This window comes from Symphalangus syndactylus, chromosome 11, assembly GCF_028878055.3.
Source record: "Symphalangus syndactylus isolate Jambi chromosome 11, NHGRI_mSymSyn1-v2.1_pri, whole genome shotgun sequence".
In the NCBI taxonomy this organism is placed as follows: Eukaryota; Metazoa; Chordata; class Mammalia; order Primates; family Hylobatidae; genus Symphalangus; species Symphalangus syndactylus.
In genome coordinates, this window is record NC_072433.2 from 111,373,764 (window position 1) to 111,393,638 (window position 19,875).

The window sequence follows — 19,875 nt, forward strand, 5'->3', positions numbered from 1 at the left end:
CTCTCCAAACATGTTGTAAAATCTTCAGAATGAAGATTACATTTTGTATATGTATATATGTGTATATATATACACACATATTTTTTTTTATTTTTGTTTTATTTATTTATTTATTTTGAGACAGAGTTTTGCTCTGTGGCCCAGGCTGGAGTGCAGTGGTGTGATCTTGGCTCGCTGCAACCTCCACCCCCCTGGGTTCAAGCAATTTTTGTGCCTCAGGCTCCCGAGTAGCTGGAATTACAGGTGTGTATCACCATGCCTGGCTAAATTTTTGTATTTTTAGTAGAGATGGGGTTTCACCATGTTGACTAGGCTGGTCTCTAACTCCTGGCCTCAAGTGATCCACCCACCTCAGCCTCCCTAAGTGTTGGGATTACAAGCATGAGCCACCACACCTGGCCAGGATGAAATTTAAAAACAACTTTCCTCAACTCCTTGGGCAGAAGGCATGTTGATATTTTTAACATTATTATTACCATTTAGTTGAATGGTGATACTATAAATAATATAATGCACATTCTTTCTTCAACTCTTATAAATGTTCACTGATCTATTTATTCAATAAATATTTACTAAGCCTCTCTTTTTTTCTAGATGATAGAAACATAGTAGTGAACAATGCAGATATAATCTGCTCATAAAACCTAGTGTGGAAAGACTGGTAATTAAACAAGCAATTATAAAAGAGAATAGCAAACACTGCCATAGAGGAGACTCAAGGTGTCATGGAAGCATATAGCAGAAATGTGTAATATGAAAAATATCAGGAAAGACTTCCTGGGGGAAGCCTAGAATAAGGAGTGAGATTTAGCTATATTCAAAAGAGGATAAAGGAAAGAAAGAATGAAGGCAGAGGAAACAGTGAAGACAAATATAAAAGGTCTACAAGTGAGTACCTTGCATAGTTCTTGACACATAGTTAGACTCAGTAATCCCTTACTGATTGAAAGAGAGAGCAAAAGCATGGCATACTGGAGGAATTAAAAAGAAGTTCACCATGTGTCTTAGTCTGTGTCCTGCTGTTATAACAGAATACTGCAGTCTGAGTAACTTATAAAAGAAAGAGGTTCATTGGCTTATGGTGCTAGAGGCTGGGAAGTACAAGACTGAGGAGTTGCATCTTGTGAGGGCCTTCCTGCTGTGTGATAACATGGTGGAAGGCATATTACGATGAAAGAAATGGGGATCAAACTTATTCATTTATCAGGAGCCCACTCCCATGATAACTAAACGATCTCTGTGATAATGGCATTGACCCACTTACGAGGGCAGAGCCCTCATGGCCTAATTACTGCCCAATGGCCTCACTTCTTAATACTGTTACAATGGCAATTAATTTTAACATGATGTTTTGAGAAGGCATTAAAATTATGGCATTTTGCCCTGGCCCTCAACGTACTTCTCACACACAAAATATATCCATTCTATCCCAGTAGCCCCCAAAGTCTCAACTTATTCCTCCAACTCAAAAATCTGAAGTCCAGAGTCTTATCTAAATCAGATATGGGTAAGACTCAAGGCATGATTCATCTGGAAACAAATTCTTTCTAGCTGTGAGCCTATGAAATCAAAACAAGTTGTCTATGGTGGGACAAGCACAGGATCGATATTTCCATTCCAAAAGGGAGAAAGAGGCAGAAGAAAGAGGGTAACTGGTCCTAAGTCCAAAACCCTAAGAGGGAAAACAACATTAGGTCCTAAATCTATTATAGCAACAACTCCATTCGCAGTCCTAATTTTCTGCTTTATTTTGTGTTTTGCTGCTATAACGGAATGCCATAGACTGGACACTTCAGAAAGAAAAGAGATTTATTTGGCTCACTGTTCTGGAGGCAGCGAAGTTCAAGATCAAGGGCCACACCTGGTAAGGCTTTTCATATTGCATCATAACATGGTGGAAGGCATCACATGGTGAGAGAGGGCAACAGTGAGCAAGAGTACAGGACAGAGGAAGAACGGGGGCCAAATTTACCCTTTCATCAGGAACCCACTCCTGTGACAACTAACCCATTCCCTTGACAATGGCATTAATCATTTCTTAATGTTATAATGTCAATTAAGTTTCAATGAGTTTTGGAAGGAATATTCAAACTATAGCACCATGGCTAAACTGAAGAGAACAAGTAAAAAAATCTTGCCAATTAAAAGAGAATGAATACGTAGAAGCAGATCACGTAACCTGCTTAAAGGAGTCAAAGCATTGTCCTTTTTGAAAAATGGAAAGCTATTGAGGAGCTTGAAATAAGACAATGACTGGTACAGACTTTTATTTTAAAAATATCACTCCATCTGTAGTGTGGAAAATAAATTGGGACCAATACAGGAGATAAAGAAATCATTTTAAAGTCCGTGGAATAATCCAAGCAAGAGAGAACAGTGACTGGAATTAAGGCATGTGGGGAAATTGTATGGACTTGATAAATACTTAGGGTTACGTGAAAACGTCTTAAGACATTGGATGAAATGCATTGGTGAGTGGAAGAGATCTAGGAAGAATCTCAGGTTATTGGCCTGAGTAGCTGAGATAAGTAACATGGGAGAAAGAAGAGGTTTGAAATAAAAGATAAATTGTTCTGTATTGAGTTGCAAATACCTGTAGAAAACCAAGAAAATGTGTTCAGTAGGCAATTGCTTAACTGGGTCTTAAGTTCAGAAAAGATGTATGTGTTGGAAATAAAAATTTCGAAAATGTCAGAATGTGGATAGAAAATTAAACCTACTGAAATAGATATGCTCTTACATTTAGAGGAGACTGTGACCAATACCAACACTGAAGACCTGGACAGATGAAGATGAGAACACAAGGAAAACTGAGAGGAAGGGGCCAGAGAGTTATGGAAGAAACCAGGAGTATATGACAACACATAAGCCAACGAGGAGATTGTCTTAAGTTAGAGGAAGTTATTTCCAGTGTCAAATGCTGTGAGGGGGTTAAATTTCATTATGCCTGAAAAGCATCTATTTAATAAATTTTGCAGCAAGCTTATGCCTTGTGACCTATAGGAGTAGGCTCAGAAGAGTAGCAGGAGAATAACTCAGATTACTTTGGGTTAAAGAGTGATTGAGAGGTGAATAAATGAAAGTAACTTATAGACTCCTTATTTCAGCAAGTTTTGCTGTAAAGAGAAAGAAAAATGAGGCAATAGCTAAAGGAAGATGTGGGGTCCATGGGAGTGGCTTACATATAGATTGGAAAGAATAACTGAAGAGAGTAAAACTAAAGGTAAGGAAGAAGGAGCACAATTAATAGAGTGAGGCCTCTGCAAAAGCACAAACAATGGGAATTAAGAACCCAGAAGAGAGAGGACATTTCTTTAGGAGAAAAGATACACATTCTACAGATATATGTAGGAGAACAGGATAGATACAGATGCAAGTGTGTGCGTGCAGAGACAGGAGTTAGAAGGAGACCTGGGCTGATGGTGTCTATTTTCTCTGTAAATTAGAAAGTAAGGTCATCTAATGAGAGTTAGAAGGAAGGTGGTAGGATACGAAGTGGAAGGACACTAGAGGCTTGAGAAACAAGAGCACATTAAGAAAATAGACAAGAATAATCAGTTGACACTAAGAGCTCAGTAGACTCCAAGATTTTAAAGTTCTAGTTGTACAATCTTCATAATTGTGTAACTAGCTATTTTCAGTACTACAGGCATAGGCTGCAGTGACAAACAGTTGGATGGAACCAACTGCATTATTCTCCAGTTTCAGTAGGCAAATAGCTGGCCCTCTGCTGGGCTTATAAGGAGGAGTCAAATCTTTGAATTCAGAGAGATTCATGTAAAATTAACATAATTACCTCTCCCAGTGCCACAAGGATGGAAGGAATAGTGGAAGCACCAGGCTAACAGACAAGACCTGAATTGTAATCATAGCTCTATCCCCAACAGCCATGCCTCCTTCTTCAAGTCACTGGGGCTCAATTCTCTAATCTATAAAATAAAAATATTATAGAAGAAATTCCCCTCAAATTAGTGTTCTAAGTTTTTGTGAAAACATTGTGCTCACCTACATCAAGTGTAAGGGCACCTCCACATCACCATAAATTGAAGAAAACATTTTGCATACAGGAAAACTGAGGGGTAAGCTTCTAGAAAACCTCCTATGCTAGAGAACAGAGATCCCCTGATTACCTCCAAACCCACATCTTCCTCACATTCAGAAACACTCAGGTTAGGCTTGCAGTGTTAGAGGTCTGTAGAATCTATGGCATTATCAAGAAAAGCAGTTCACCTTGATAGCATATCCCAGAGAGAAGACAGCATCTTTTGAACTGTGCGAAGTGACTGGTCCAGAAAGTATCCATGAAAATTAACATCCTCCCCCAGAGAGAAAAAGACATGTTAGGAAGCAAGATTAACAAACCTTTGTGTCATTCAGAAATTAATCAACACACAGTTTAACGTCACATCACAATAAAAAAACTTTTAAGTACCTTTCCTAGAAACTCAGGCCAGAGGATAAGGAAGAGATTTTTCTTTCATTTCCTTTCTCTGTCAGATGACTGATTTCAGAACAACTACTGAGTGTTGAGCAATAAGACATTCAAGGACCAAAACTAGAGAGTCATTTTTTTCAGCACAACACCCTCGGGTAGCTGTTCGCTGTCTCTGGCAGACAAAATTATTTTCCAGCAGCTCCTGGAGGACCATCTATAAACAAATTAGAAATTTCAAAGGGTTTGTTTTCTGCCTTCTGGCTGCCAGTAGGGGCCGTTCCCTTTGTGTCCTTCATATGAAAAAGTAATTCAACAAAGAAAAAAAGAGAGAGAGCTCCTTGGCTCAAAACAGACAAGCAAGTACACCCCCTTCTCCTCCCTTCTGTGTTTCCCCTCTGTCCATTGTCACGTTTGGTCAGTTTTCTGTCAAAACAACTTTATTGTAGGCAGCTTTCAGTCCTGCAGTGCTCCAGGAGCTTGGGAGACAAGCTATTTTCCTACAGCAATTTCATCAATAAGAAAAAAATGGAAAATGAGTACTGATTTATGGCTGATTCTTCGTAACAAATAGCAGCAGCAAGTAAACACCCACCCGACTATGTAGGAAGGAAAAGTTAAGTGCGTCCATCCCCACCCAGTTCAGATGCAGACCCAAGCAAGTGCAGCCTCAAAACAAAAGAGCTTTCTAAGCATTTCACAGCAGCTTGTCAAGTAATGCACAAGGACACATTTCAAAGGAAAGAAAAAAATCAATTCTGCCGCATACTAACTCAGAGCCGGAGTGAGGCTTAATATCTACTAAAAAAAAACCCGTTATTCCCCAAAATATCCACCAGTATATACATATAAGAAATGCGTTATGCTCCACATGAGGACATTAGCACAATTGCTCCCAGGTTCCTGATAAGGAAACTGAGACCTGAACAGTACGGAGGATATGGCTATAGCGGCACGGCAAACTGTCTTGAAGACAGGACCAGCAGGCCAGGGGCACTGCTCCCTGTGTTATGTGCTCTAAAGTCAACATATGGAGAATAAGATGCTTTCCTGAGTTTTTGGCAGGAAAAGTCCATTTTCTCATTATTATCTTAGTTTTCATTCTCTGGGATTGATTTGGGGCTTGGCTGGCAGTCAAGAGCTGAAGAACAGGAGGTTCACAAACACAGCTATTTCTAGTATGCTGATACTCTCTGCTAATCATGGTTTAAGTGGCATGCCAAATCTAGACTTTGCTTTCTCGGGCCCCATTCAGAGGTTTGCACTTTGAGGTGAAAAGGTCTTAAAAGCCTTCCTAGCACACTGCATTTCATTTAAGGACATTCTTGGCTTGGGAAATCCAATTTGAAGCTATTGGGAGTATGCCAATAAAAAAAATTACTATGTGGCCTTAATTCAGTTCTGGACATTTTTTAGAAACATATTTTGGCATGCCTTTATTTTCTAATTCCATGTCTGTAAAATCTCTGGATTCTGTGGGTAGATTTCTAGCAGCAATTCCAGGCTTGGGGTCAAGAAAAGAATGAAAAAATGACCTTTAGGAGTAAAGGCTTCAAGAGTCAGAGCCCACATCCAGCGTGCACCGTGTGCATGCAATGTGGGTATGCGTGTGCCTGTTGCTGCGGGAGGCCGACGTGAGCATGGGGTAGAGCACTAGTGAACGAAGAGCTGTAGCACAGAAATGTGATGCTCAAGTTTGGCTAAGGTTCAAATACAACTTCACTCTAGAGCCCTGATTAAGCAAATGTTTAGAACAATATTCAAGTCATAAGCATCAAAAAAAAAAAATCACTTTCCCACTGCCCAGTTGAAATACTTTAACTCACCCTCAAACATGTGCCCTCCATACATGCTCCCAAATGCGTGTCTACGAGCCAGCTAAGAAACAAATATTATTTAAAATTAATTTCCTTTTTGAAATAGCATTCACAGAAAATGTATTCCTCATCTGTTTCCCATGAATGAGATGAATCCATCCCTTTCTGCATGTGTTAAAGTAAAGCATAATCCTGAAAGTAAAGAAAAGGAGTCAGTTTTCAATGGAAGTATTTATAGTACTTAGGCTGAAATAATTGACCTAGGTTCAAATGACTAATAGAGAACAGACAAATATTTCTTCCCTTCCCCCAATAACATAAAAGAATACAGCATTATGGTGAAGACAAGATTTAATAAGCCCAAACACATGTATTCTAAGGAAGATGAAATGTAAGTCACAGAGGGAGTCTTGGTAGTATATTCAATACCATACAGCTGTTTTACAAATTGTTTATTTCCTTTACCAGATGGACCCTTTTAAATTTCCTCTCTGTGTACCTTAGTCCTAATGGAAAACCCACCTGAATTGCTTCAACGTCTGCACAGCCCTTTCTGGGACCCTGGCTGGCATAGTACATGCAGGGTTAACGCCAGCCTTGAGCAGCTCTCTCTGCCCTGAGTAAGGTTATTAAACAGGAACATTTGACTCATAATTTGTTCTCCTCATGTTAAGTAGATTGCAATAACTCAGCTGTCCAGGATCTGTTTATCAGTGCTCTGTGGCTTTCAGCAGCAAATATTTTATAACCACTAAGTAGATGTTCAGACCACTCATCAAATGAAAATCTCCTGTACCCAGAGCTGGTGTTATCATCACAACCCACCAACTGAAGAGCCCTAGAGAGGCAGTAACCCTGCCCCAGAGCCTGTCAGGCTTAGTCAGATCCTCATAGCCTGGGGAATTCTCTTCTACTAAATGATTTAAATAGAAACTAGCTCACCGTCAGAAGAGGCTATGACATCTCAGAGACTCCTCGTTGTCCTATACTGTCCTAATAAATTGTCGTTTTATGTAGTTTTACAGTCTTTGTATGCCTTCTAATAAACATTTTATATACATTCCAATTCAAGAAGGGAGAAACAAGAAAAAGAAAGGGCAGGTAAATAGATTCTCTTGACAGTCTGCATTCTGTTGATTCTGTATCCCTAAGACTAGACCATTTGAAATTAGCAATTTATTATTGCCACAGATATGCTTCTTCATAACAATCAGATTTTTGTTCATGAACCATAGCGGTTCTGGCATTGACCACTTAAGATATAAGGTACCTTCCCCAAAATGAAGGGCATACAAAAATTTAACTGCAGGATATTGACTAATTGTTAAGGTACTGGTAATTAAATCAGATTCTAAGGAAACTATTAAGTAACTAATGTCTAAAATAGTACAAGAATAGAACATTAATGCAGGGGCCCAGACACTTGGCCTCCTGGAGGTTCAAAAATCACTGACATGAGGCAGATTAATAAAAGAAAAGGCATACAAATTGTTTACTATGTATACAAAGTAGGCTTCAGAATGAACACCCAACTCCCCAGTGAGGTACAGAAGTTTATATTCCATCTTGAGATTACAGAAAGAATGGGGGCTTGAGTGGCCAAAGAGGCTATGGGAGGCAGGGAGAAGGGGAATTCTGGGGAGGAGCAATAAATGATTACCAGGCAGAATGGATGGGAAAAGAGGTGAACTAGTAAATAGCTATCGTTGAAGTTTGAATAAATCTAAGAGACAGCCATCATCTTGCCAAAGGGTCTGTTCAGGTTTGGTTCACATTATTGGTCTTCTTTTCTTCAATAGATAATGAGACCAGAGGAATGGAAAGAAAAACCAATTGTTGTTTGCAGGCCCAAACTTTAGGCAGATAAAGGAACTTCAGAGATCAACTTTATCCTATGCTTTTGGGGACACTCAGATTAGAGGGACCTTGAGGCTTCTTCAGTTCAGCATGTCAAAATGCCATATTTTGGGTCATTGGTTTCTAAGCCCCAACATTAACATTTATCATTTTTGTTATTAAATGAAAATTTTCACATGCTGAATAAAAATGCTTGTGGTTTGATTTTTGAAACAAAGTTCTTGTACTTATCAGTTATATAAAGAAGTGAATTACCTATTTTAAATAAGCTTCTTTAAGTTGGGATACTGTCACTTCCAACCAGATAGCATTGAATAGTATCTATACTAGTACTAGGTATAGGGTACTAGGACTGGCACAGCCTAGATCACTTGCCTACCTAGAGTGAGAGAGAGATACTGCTGAGGGACATCTTGGGTGCAGGAAAGGCATTACCCCAAAGAATAGGGCCATTTCTAGTAAAAGACAACAAAAGAAATGCAAGGAGACAAAAACACCCATTAAGTAATCTAATGTCAACTACTATCCTGAAAGTCTCTCTCCCTAATTGTCCCTGTATTCTGTGGGTTACAATAGCCATATTAATCACAAAGTATTAGTCCCATCACTATGACAATTACTGAAAATCTCATGAACAGAATGATTTACAATTAGAAAAGAAATAAAAAGATTATTAGAGGAGGCTTCTCATGATGAAGTGATATTTAATCTGAATTTTGAGGAAAAAACATGTAATAAGACAAATTCAAGAGTTTAGGTTTAAAGTTATCCTAAATGTAAAGTCCCTTTAACTCTAAAGAATTTAGAGAATTCTGCTCTAATTCACATGTAGAAAGAAGCAAGAGACAGCTGCTCTCACCCTAACAATAAAAAGGCTGGAAAAGCTACAGAATAATAATTTTTTAGAGCCCATCAGAAAAGGAGACAAAGAAAGCTACGTGAATTAAATACCAGAGAGTAACATATCCTTTTCAAGAGAGAAGAGACACACCACTGCTCTCATACCTGGCAGAACTTCAGGAGGCAGAGGAATATACCTGAAACATAGTCACCAAAATTTGAATGACCTTTTGATAGCTTCATGTGGGAAGCATGATAGATCACAATCCCAAGGAGCCCCAGCCACAGAGCAGGACTCCAAGCACACAGTGTTGTTGCCATGAGTCTTCCCTGAGTGCTCAGAGGCAGTATAACCGCCCAACATGGTACAACCCCATCTCTACTAAAAATACAAAAATTAGCTGAACATGATGGTGCACGGCTGTAATCCCAGCTACTCGGGAGGCTGAGGCATGAGAATCGCTTGAACTCAGGAGGTGGAGGCTGCAGTGAGCCAAGATCATGCCACTGCACTCCAGCCTGGGGGCCGGAGTGACGCTCTATCTCAAAAACAAACAAACAAACAAACAAAAAGTAGGTGCAGAGAAGACCTAGCAGAGATACCCCTTGAGATGGTGTGAATGTTTGTGTGTGTGTATATAAATGTGGTTTATATAATAGGTATTGGGCGTATATGCATATATATGATTTCTTTATATTGTATGACATTATATATTTTCTTTGTATTATATAATACTATATAATATTTATATTTATTATAAAGTATAATATATGCACATGTAAGTACATAACACATATAAATATATAATTTCTTTTCCCTTTTTTTTTTTATTGCCCAGGCTGCAGTACAGTGGCATGATCTCAGCTCACTGCAACCTCTGCCTCCCAGGCTCAAGTGATCCTCCCACCTCAGCCTCCCAAGTAGCTGGGACTATAGTTGCACACCACACACCCAGCTAATTTTTGTATTTTTGGTAGAGGTGAAGTTTTGCCATGTTGCTCAGGCTGGTCTCGAACTCCTGGGCTCAAGCAATCCTCCTGCCTCAGCCACCCAAAGTACTGGAATTATAGGCATGAGCCACTGTGCCCAGCCAATATATAATTTATTTAAAAACCTTTTTGTCTGAAGCAAAAATGTGAACAATTATTATGCTGTTTATGCCATAAATAATAGCAAAATATAAAATCACAAGAACACAAAGTATTGGAGGAGATAGAACAAATTATTTTATTTTAAAGTTTTTTCTGTGTTTCATTCAAGTAGATGACAATGTAATAATTCACACTGTAAACTCTAAAGCAATTACTAAATAAATTTAACACAAAAATTATAAAGATAATACATAAAAGAAAATAGAATACTAAAACTAATGCAATTCACTCAGGAGAAGTCAGGAAAGGAGGAACAGTAGAGCAAAGAATACATGGATGAAATATAAAACAAACAGGAACATGGAAATCGTAAATACAACTATACCAATAATTGCACTAAATTAAAATGAATTAAACATAGTCGTTGAAAGATAGATATTATTTGATTGGATTAAAAAATCATGACCCAACTTTATGCTGCTTATAAGAAACATATTTTGGTTATGAAGCACAGGCAGGTTGAAAGTAAAAGGGTGGAAGAAGGTATAGCCTGCATGGTAGATGATGCCCAGAGAAGGAGCCATCAATTCCTACCTTGCCTGGACAAGCAGGCTACTTCTCACACCAAAAGGTACAATGTAATTATCCCCTTGAACTTAGGCTTAGGCTGACTTTAGTGACTTGTTTAACGAACATAATAGAACAGACACAACATTCTGGGACCTCAGAGGCTACTTGATCATAAACCTTGCAGCTTCGGCCTGAGATTCTTAGAATGCTTGCTTTTTGGATGCTCTCTTAGAAACCAAGCACCAGGTAGCGAGAACCCAGGGTCCTTCCCTGTATAATAAGGAAAAGGAGAGGGAGGGGACAGAAATTATATGAAGAGATCCCTCCCCATGGACAGAAACATCTGGAATAGGAGAGACATATTTCTCCACAGAATTCCATAACTTTGGTGTTTTTGTTTTTTTCTTAACACATTGAACTTACCTATAAAGTACAGGGTCAGTTTGGAGTGACAGAAAGGAAGTGGGTAGCAGTCACAGTAGGGTGAAGACAGGGGAATATTGGGCTAGCCCTGCACGAGGTTATTTCCACAATGCCACTCTCCTTTGGGTATTCTCCTGGGACCATTGGGGAGAAATATTGATTTCCCTCTCCCCAGAATGCTCTAAAGTGAATTTGATTAATAAAATAATTAAGATAACTTCAAGTTATTTCCATACCCGAGGCTGAAAATCCATTCACTATTCTATTTCCCACCCTAAATAATATCTAGGCACATATTATTCTATTTCCCACCCTACTTCCCACTATTCTATTTCCCACTATTCTATTTTCCACCCTAGATAATATCTAGGCACATATTATGTCATGTATAACATAATATATAAGAAGTTCATCAGTGAGATTGAGTAACAAATATTCAATATTCAATAAAACATTCAACAAAAATGCAATAAGAAACTTCAATAATAAAATGTCAACAATGCCGAAATGACCCAAATTTTAATATAAACATCCTCTATTATTCTATTAAAATTGAAAGACATTACATTCCAAATGTATTGAAGTCCAAATTGAAGTTATTTTGCCCTGATGAATAAACCTTTTGTAAATTAAAGTCCAAAGGCATTAAAATTAAAAATCAGTTCTCCTGGCCTAGTGACTTAATAGTCCAAAGTCTGAAATTCAAAATTCATCATCCTTCCTAATTTAATTTCCTTCAGGTTAAGTTCTTAATGCCTCAGTAATGCTGTGGTTCCTTCAGCAGCGTTCTTAGGTTGCTTCTTCTTAGAATGGATGTAGTTCCTTCTGAACATCAAAAGAGGTATGAGTTCAGTGTTAGCTCTCTGCATGAATCAATTTCCTAAGATCTTGAACATTTATTATGATACATAAGTTTATTATAGCCCTGGCTTCACAACCACCAGCTTGATAAAACAAGATAATCCCCAGTCTCTAGAACGGTTACTGCAGGCAAAAGTATATACTCAAAGCCCAGTTCTAAGAGTTGCTAAAGGCAATATGGCAAACATTCACTGATGTCTGAAGGAAAGAAAGTAGACAAACTATTGGTTCAGCATCACCATGTGCAATCAGTTGATGCCTGTTGTTCAGAATCCACAAGTTGCAAACTTGAAATCAATGGGATGAAATCTACCAGCAACACATTAATGATGGCACTATTCATTCACCATTCCTGTGGACAATCTTTCTAAACTCACTGTGTCATTTCTCAGAGTGGTATTTGAGATATTGCTGCCTTCTTACAAAGCTTAGAAATTTGAAACGGTGGCAGCCCAGTCAGCAAGTATTATTTGAGGTGCTCATCTTTCCCAGCCAATGCATTTAACTACTTAGTCTTTCTTGTTCTTTTCTCTGGGATCCTGGAATTTCCATGCTGCCTGCAGGTGAGTGGTGCCTTATATGGCCTCCACAGTGTCTGTGAGAAAGCACTTATCAGCTTGTGCTGCTACCTCTGCTTCTTGCATTATAATTGCTTAGGGAAGAATTTCACCTTCACATTGAATATATTTAGCCAGAAAAGAACACTTAACTGGATATCCACTTGCAGAAGAATGAAGTTGGACTCCCTACCTCACATCATATACAAAAGTTAACTCAAAATGGATCGAAGATTTCAATGTAAGAGCTGAAACTATATGCCAAATGAAAGAACCTAAACACAGAAAGCCACTTATCATGTCATTCCATCAATGGAATCATTTTGTACATTTATATGAAATGTCCAGAATAGACAAATCCAAAAGGACAGAAAATAGAGTAGTGGTTACTAAGGTATGTGGGAAGAAGGGAATGAGGAGTGACTGCTAATGCATATGGGGTATCTTTTAGGAGTGATAAAAATGTTCTGGAACTCAATAGTGGTGATGGTTGCATAATCTTGTGGATATATTAAAATCCACTCGATTCTCCACTTTAAAAGGTAAATTTTATTGTTTATGAATTACATCTCATTTTTACTAGAAACAAGGAAAACTCACAGCATACTTTTGAACCAAAGCTGCGGTTGGTACTTCAGAATCTTGTGCCCCTAGGGCCCAAGGAGAACCAATACCATTCCATATCCTCAAGATGCTATCTTTCCTCTTCCCACAAATAATTCATGTTATCTGGCATGTTCTCTTAGAACCACTTCTATCTGATTTTGCAATAATCATTTCAAACAGCAACTATTTATGTAATAAGATTCTTCAGGTTGCCAAGTTGAACTAGGCTCAGCTGGGCAGTTTTCTGGTCTTGGGTGGGTATACGTGTCCACATTCAGCTTCTGGTCAATGAGGGGTTACCTAATCTAGGACAGCTTTAGCTGAGCGGATCATCTTTGCTCTGCATAGTTGCTCATTCTCCAGCTGGGCTGGCATTGTTGTCATGGGGCAAAGCAGAGTTCCAAGAAAGAAAAAGGAAGTGTTCTTAGAGGAAGGGACATATCATTACTTGCATTGCATTCTATTGGCCAAAGCAAGTCATGAAGCCAGGCAAAATTCAAGAGAAGCAACATATGTTTCTTTGCTTGATAAGAGAAGCTGCGAAGTCACATTCTAAAGGGTATGAATTTAGGAAAGGGTATGAATTTAGGGTATTGGGCGTTTTTGTAATATACCACTTCCTAGAGCAGAAGTTCCAAGACAACATCTAGGCAGTGGGTTTAGAGAACAACCAGCACACGTCAGAGAGGTGGGATGGAAGGTTTCAGAAAGGAAATTTCTAAGAGAAAAAAGAAGGGAACCAAACGAAATGAATAGACAACCAGATGTGTTAGACCAGACTGAAAGGTGTTTTAACGTTCTGTCAGAAACTAATAGAGATTGCAGGATCACAGAAAACAATCCCTTCAGGTGTGATACGGTTTGGCCACTGAAATCTCATCTTAAATTGTAGTTTCTATAATCACCACGAGTTGTGGGAGGGACCCCATAGGAGGTAATTGAATCATGGGGGCGGTTACATCCATGCTGTTCTCATGATACTGAGTGAGTTCTCATGAGATCTGATGCTTTTATAAGGGGCTTTCCCCCTTTTGCTCCGCATTTCTCCTTCCAGCCATCGTGTGAAGAAGGACATGTTTGCTTCCTCTTCTGCCATGATTGCAAGTTTTCTGAGGCCTTCCCAGCCATGCAGAACTGTGAGTCAATTAAACCTCTTTCCTTTATAAATTACCCAGTGCAGCTAGGTGCGGTGGCTCATGCTTGTAATCCCAGCATTTTGGGAGGCCAGGGTGGGCGAATCACCTGAGGTCAGAGTTCAAGACCAGCCTGGTCAATATGGCAAAACCCCATCTCTACTAAAAATATAAAAATTAGCCAGGCGTGGGGGCACACATGTGTAATCCCAGCTACTTGGGAGGCTGAGGCAGGAGAATCACTTGAACCCAGGAGGTGGAGATTGCAGTGAGCCAGGATCGCACCATTGCACTCCAGCCTGGGCAAGAAGAGTAAAGCTCCATCTCAAAAAAATAAAAATAAATAAATAAGCCAGTGTCAGGCAGTTCTTTATAGCAGGGTAAGGATTGATTAATACAAGGTGTCAAGTGGGTAATATAATTATGTGAAGTGGCCAAAGGTAAGTCATCAAGGAATGAACTGGAAAGTACATGCCCAACTTAAAACATTAAAATTATTAGCTCCAGAAAAAATAAAAAGGGTTTCAAATATACTTAATATAGTATATTACAGACTTCATGGTATGTGTGGTTATATTTACATATTCACCTACTTACGTATTTACATGGTCATAATAAAGCAAATTCCGAATATTGATTTAACAACTAAAAATGCGATGTAACTACAGTGGGAAAATAAAGTAGGGAGAGGTTTGTGTATTTTAATCAGGAAAAACAGAGTAAGAGTTGGAGAATTAAAAACCCAAAGCTCAATGGAAAACTTAAAACTTCTCAAGTATAAATATTGCTGGTATGAACTAAGACAAGTCTTTGATTTACTGAGAAAGTCCAAAGATGCAAGCCAAAACACAGAGATGTAAAGCTAGACGATGATGTTAGGTTGTCCTATGTGTTATATTAGTATCTGTATTTGTCTAAAAATAAGTTTATTTGAAAAAATCCGGGCACAGTAGTGCAAATGATAATTTAAACCATATGCTAATTATACCTAAATACATGTAGAGGAAGCAGTTTTTCAATTTCGAATTGCAAGTTATCAACCTTCTTGGCTGTCCTTAAAAAGGTAGTTAATGTAGCTGCAGAATGATAATAAATGATTTTGAAACCTCATTTACTGGGAAGACTTCCAAAATTCATCAGTATTTACTTGAAATAACTCTATCCATGAGCAGGGTTGAAAGTCACTACCTTTAATGACTTTAAGACACCCTTCTCCTCCTTTAAGATAAATTTACTAATTTTGTCCTAAGTAAAGTCTGCTATTTTAAGGACAACCTTAAACTTCATATTGAGAAAATGAATATGTGGAAATTCATACAAAATCTACAATAGAAGAATATGAAGGCAAAAACATTCTGGAATGATGAAATAATCTTTTGATCCCCTGGTTTGGGTACAGGTACTTACTTTTAGCTCAGAGGCTTTATAATTTTTATAAAACAAGATTACCTATAAATCTTCCTTGTCAGAAAACCAACAGTAATTGACAGTGTTTTTTGGATTTTGGCTTCCTCGAAGCAATTCTCTTTCATTTTCTGTATTTTGAAAACCACATACCAAGGCCAATTAGATTGATGTATTGGCTAGTGGGCATGGGTAACTACAGAACGAGGAACTGGCCAGAGCCATTGCTCCCACAGGCACACTCATGAGGCACACCTGAATCTCATTCAAGCTTTCACTGCGTAATGCCCTCATTTTAAGCAGAGCCTGTGGGTAATAAACAAAATACATCTCAGTGGTAAAACCACTCTATCCTGTTGAGCAAACCACATCTTCAGAACCACAGGGAAACCAAGCATCGTTTTGTGATTTTTTTAAAGGCCAACGGCAAGGAATCAGACCAATCTGTAATTTCTGGCCTTCGTGTCTTATCTCTTACTTTAAAATCATAGACGGACGTGGGGTGAAGAGAAAAATAGGGGATTATGATCAAACATTTTAATAATTTTAAATTACTTTGTTATGGACATATTCCATAGAAACAGAATGACTATCTGTTTAAAGATTAAGGACAAGGTTTTACTTTTTTAATTGAATTGAGTAGATATCTATTGGGTATCTACTTTGTAAAGAATCCTGGGCTAGGCAGCATAGGGTTTGTTAAGATGAGTACTTTACAGTCCCAGGCCTAAAGATTTTACAGTTTAGTCATGAAGTCAGGTATTTAACCAGGGTGTGCAAACTCACAATCTCTAGGTAAATCTGGTCCACAGCCTTGTTTTAGTTGTTTGTTTTGCTGAGTTTCTAATTTGAACATTCTAAGCTGTGCATGAACTCTCCAGCTCATTTTCTGCTGACTTACATTCAGCCACTCCACACAATTACGTTATCCACTGGGCCCCTGACAGAACTGAATTTACAATGTTGATATAAACACCAAATGTACTCCATAAGCAAATGAAATAAATTGGGAGACAGTGTGTTAGAGGAGAACACATATTTTTTATCTGAAAGAGACTCACTTACGAATAATGATTCTACCAGTTAATATCTATGTGATCTTAAGCAAGTTATACTTCTTTGAGCCTTAGGTTTCTTATCTAAAAATGAAGCTAAAAATATTACCTCACATTATAGTGGTGAAGACTAGACATGATAATATTTGTGATTAGCACAGGATCTGCCACGTTGCAACTTCACTATATAATTTGGCATCTTTCCCTCTCCTCGAGTAGATGAAAATGGAACTTTAGAAGGATCCATTAATTCTCTCTGGGTGGTCAGAGAACACTTCACAAAAGCAAGTGGTCATCTGAACTGGATTATGAAGGAAGGAAAAGGTTGTAATTGACAAGGAAGAGATGTGGCACTTTCTAAGGTTTAGGGTCTCCTATTGTGAGTAGATCGGAAGCCAGACCACTGATGAGGGTTCTGTGGGGTCAGGGATGGTAGAGGACATCCTCTTAGAGTAAGCAGGAGCATGTCTGGAGCAGGTATTGCCGCTCATCACTTGCTTTCACTTGTGGCCTTCAAGTACCACTGGCTATATTTATAGGGTCTAGGATGGAGCAGACCCTGGTCCCTGGAGCTGAGATCTGGAGTCTGAGAAATTGGAAGTCCATTTATGTCAGAAAAATATGAAAGGGAGCATTAGACCCTGAGGACATATCCCACAATTCTAAGCACACACAGATATTTATTGAGATAAACTCAGATGCCGTGTCTTATTCAAATGGTTTCTCCCGGGGTTCAGTAAGAAGAAAATTATGTTTTATGTGGTTCTTAGGATTACCGGAATATGTCATTTAGGTCCTTCTGAGTAGTCTATAACTTCTACAGGTAACGGACAACTACCTAATATAAGGAAAGAGCTAGTGGTTGTGAATGGTTGTATTGTGGGCAGATGAGTAAGTGGGTTGTTCTGTGCAGATTCTGTAGCATCTGCAGTCACAATTTATGTAGGATAAGTAGAAATAGAACACGCTTGTGGAACAAGTTAAACTGCTCGATCAAGCCATCAGTCTGTAGCAGGTAATGGTAAACATGTTTGCAGACATGAAGGAATTTTAACAGTGCTTTTATAATCTAGACATCAACTTGGAACAAATATCTGAGATAAAATTGGTACTTTAAGGAAGAACATTTTCCTTTATAAGAAGAGTTGCCAAAATATCATGAATGTGGAGAGAAAGGAGTAAGATGGTGAAATTCAGCAAATAAAGTGTGCTGTTTAAGAAAGTGCATCTACTGTCATGACTGTTGTAGGATAAAGGATGTGAGATCTAAAATAAAGTCTGACATGAAAGTGTCTAAAGGAATACAGGAGTTAGGAGTAGAAAGTTCCCCCTGACAGGGGCTTTTGTTTTTGTTTTGTTTTGTTTTTAGACAGAGTCTCACATTGTCGCCCAGCTGGAGTGCAGTGGCGCCATCTCGGCTCACTGCGAGCTCCGCCTCCGAGATTCACACCATTCTCCTACTTCAGCCTCCCGAGTAGCTGGGACTACAGGTGCCTGCCACCACGCCTGGCTAATTTTTTTTGTATTTTTAGTAGAGACCGGGTTTCACTGTGTTAGCCAGGATGGTCTCGATCTCCTGACCTCGTGATCCGCCTGCATCAGCCTCCCAAAGTGCTGGGATCACAGGCGTGAGCCACCGCGCCTGGCCAGGCTTTTGTTATTTTTACAGACATGCTTCTATCACTCAGACTAGGGACCCAAGCACCAGGCACCTGGCCTTACCACACCACTGGTACTGTGGCCCCTACCTGGTGATGCATGCAGTTTTCAAATACACACAAGAGACTCATGTGTCTCTATACGTGTGGGCACACTATGGCTTGCTATGATGTGAGTTTTGGCAAAATTCTAGCTCTGTAGAAATCTATAAATGACAAGAAATGGGAAGATTGTAATGTTCTGGAACTCGTCAGGCACTTTCCTAAGCCTTTTTCTAGTTATCTAGTCAAGATATTGAACCATTCTACTCAGGCAATCAAGTGAGAATGCAGAATTCAGTGTATGAAAGCCTGCAAAATCTACCCCTTAAAAAATGAATTCACAGAGCTGGCCACATCCCTGCTGATAAACCTGTCAAACATGACAATTCTGTGTTCAGAAATCTGGGGTCAGTCCCACATTTGAGGTTACCATGTTGAAGCTGCAAACCACTCATCACTTCACCTCCTCAGAAAAAGCCATACTTCATTGCATTCTCTCTTGAGTGCAGAACTCTGGGCCTCTATAGGTATCTGCTTTTACCATTATATGTTGGGAAACATGGATGGACTCCCCTGAAATCTCTCAGGAGTCATGAGTGCGAACAGATTTTAGTTTCTAACATTTGAGACACATCAGAGGGCTGCCTTGATCCATGATTTTTTTGTTTTTGTTCTTCCCCACAGTGCTATGTGGTATACTATAGCAGGGTGACACGTATATAGCAGGGCGTGGGATGTGACCATTGACCCCCACTGGAGCAGCTGGATCTGATATCTTGTGTAGCACAAGAAATGTCCAAATTGCTCTCTTCAGGGAATGCCTGAAGTGGCTGTCAAGGGTTCTGTTGTACTGAACTGTCGGAAAGACTCTACTACAAGTAGATCCTAGACAAATGGTAAACTCACATGATTATTGGTGGCATAAAAATACATCCATGGGAGCTTCAGATAAAAATTTAAATTTTCAAGTTCTCTTGAAAAATAAAGATATAAAAACAAAGGCTCTACATTCCCACATGGCAACAATCTACAGAATCTAAATAAAAACCATCCCCTGCACACTGGCACATTCTCTCTAATCACCACAATCTTCCTCACTTCCTCTTGCGTTATAGGGACTAGTTTCCTCATTTACATTTGTGCTTGCATATCCTAATTTAAAGGAAGAAAGAGGCCAGAGGGTGTAGCATGATAAAAGGAAGGAAGGTGTGAAGTATGAGTTATTTTAAAAGACATACACTAAGCTACGGGGATGGAAGGAGAGATTGGAACAATGATGAGAAGGGCTATGAAAACCATCCTAAGCTCTTGAGCTTTATTCTTTAGTCAATGTTACAAAGGCCTTTATCTAAGAGTTGAACAAAATGTAAACTGTTTTAGAGAGATAACTTCAGAAGCAGTGTGGAGGATATAATGTAAAAGTTAAACAGTAGAAGCAAGGAGGTTATGATAGAAGAGTGTACAGAAGAAAATGTGAGTATGACCTGTGGACTTGCCCATAGTCATGGAAAGTAAGGAAGGAAAATTG

The 19,875-nt window shown here is 38.9% G+C and overlaps 1 protein-coding gene across 1 annotated transcript in view; it reads right to left on the bottom strand.

The window, feature by feature from the left end:
- Positions 1-17,036, bottom strand: part of LOC129457589 (small ribosomal subunit protein uS2-like) — a 46,763-nt gene extending 29,727 nt beyond the window's left edge. Inside the window, exon 1 of the mRNA XM_055232940.2 lies at positions 17,032-17,036. The gene's annotated coding sequence lies outside the window, so the exon portion shown is untranslated. The remainder of the gene's footprint in view (positions 1-17,031) is intronic.
- Between the last annotated feature and the right edge of the window lie 2,839 nt (positions 17,037-19,875).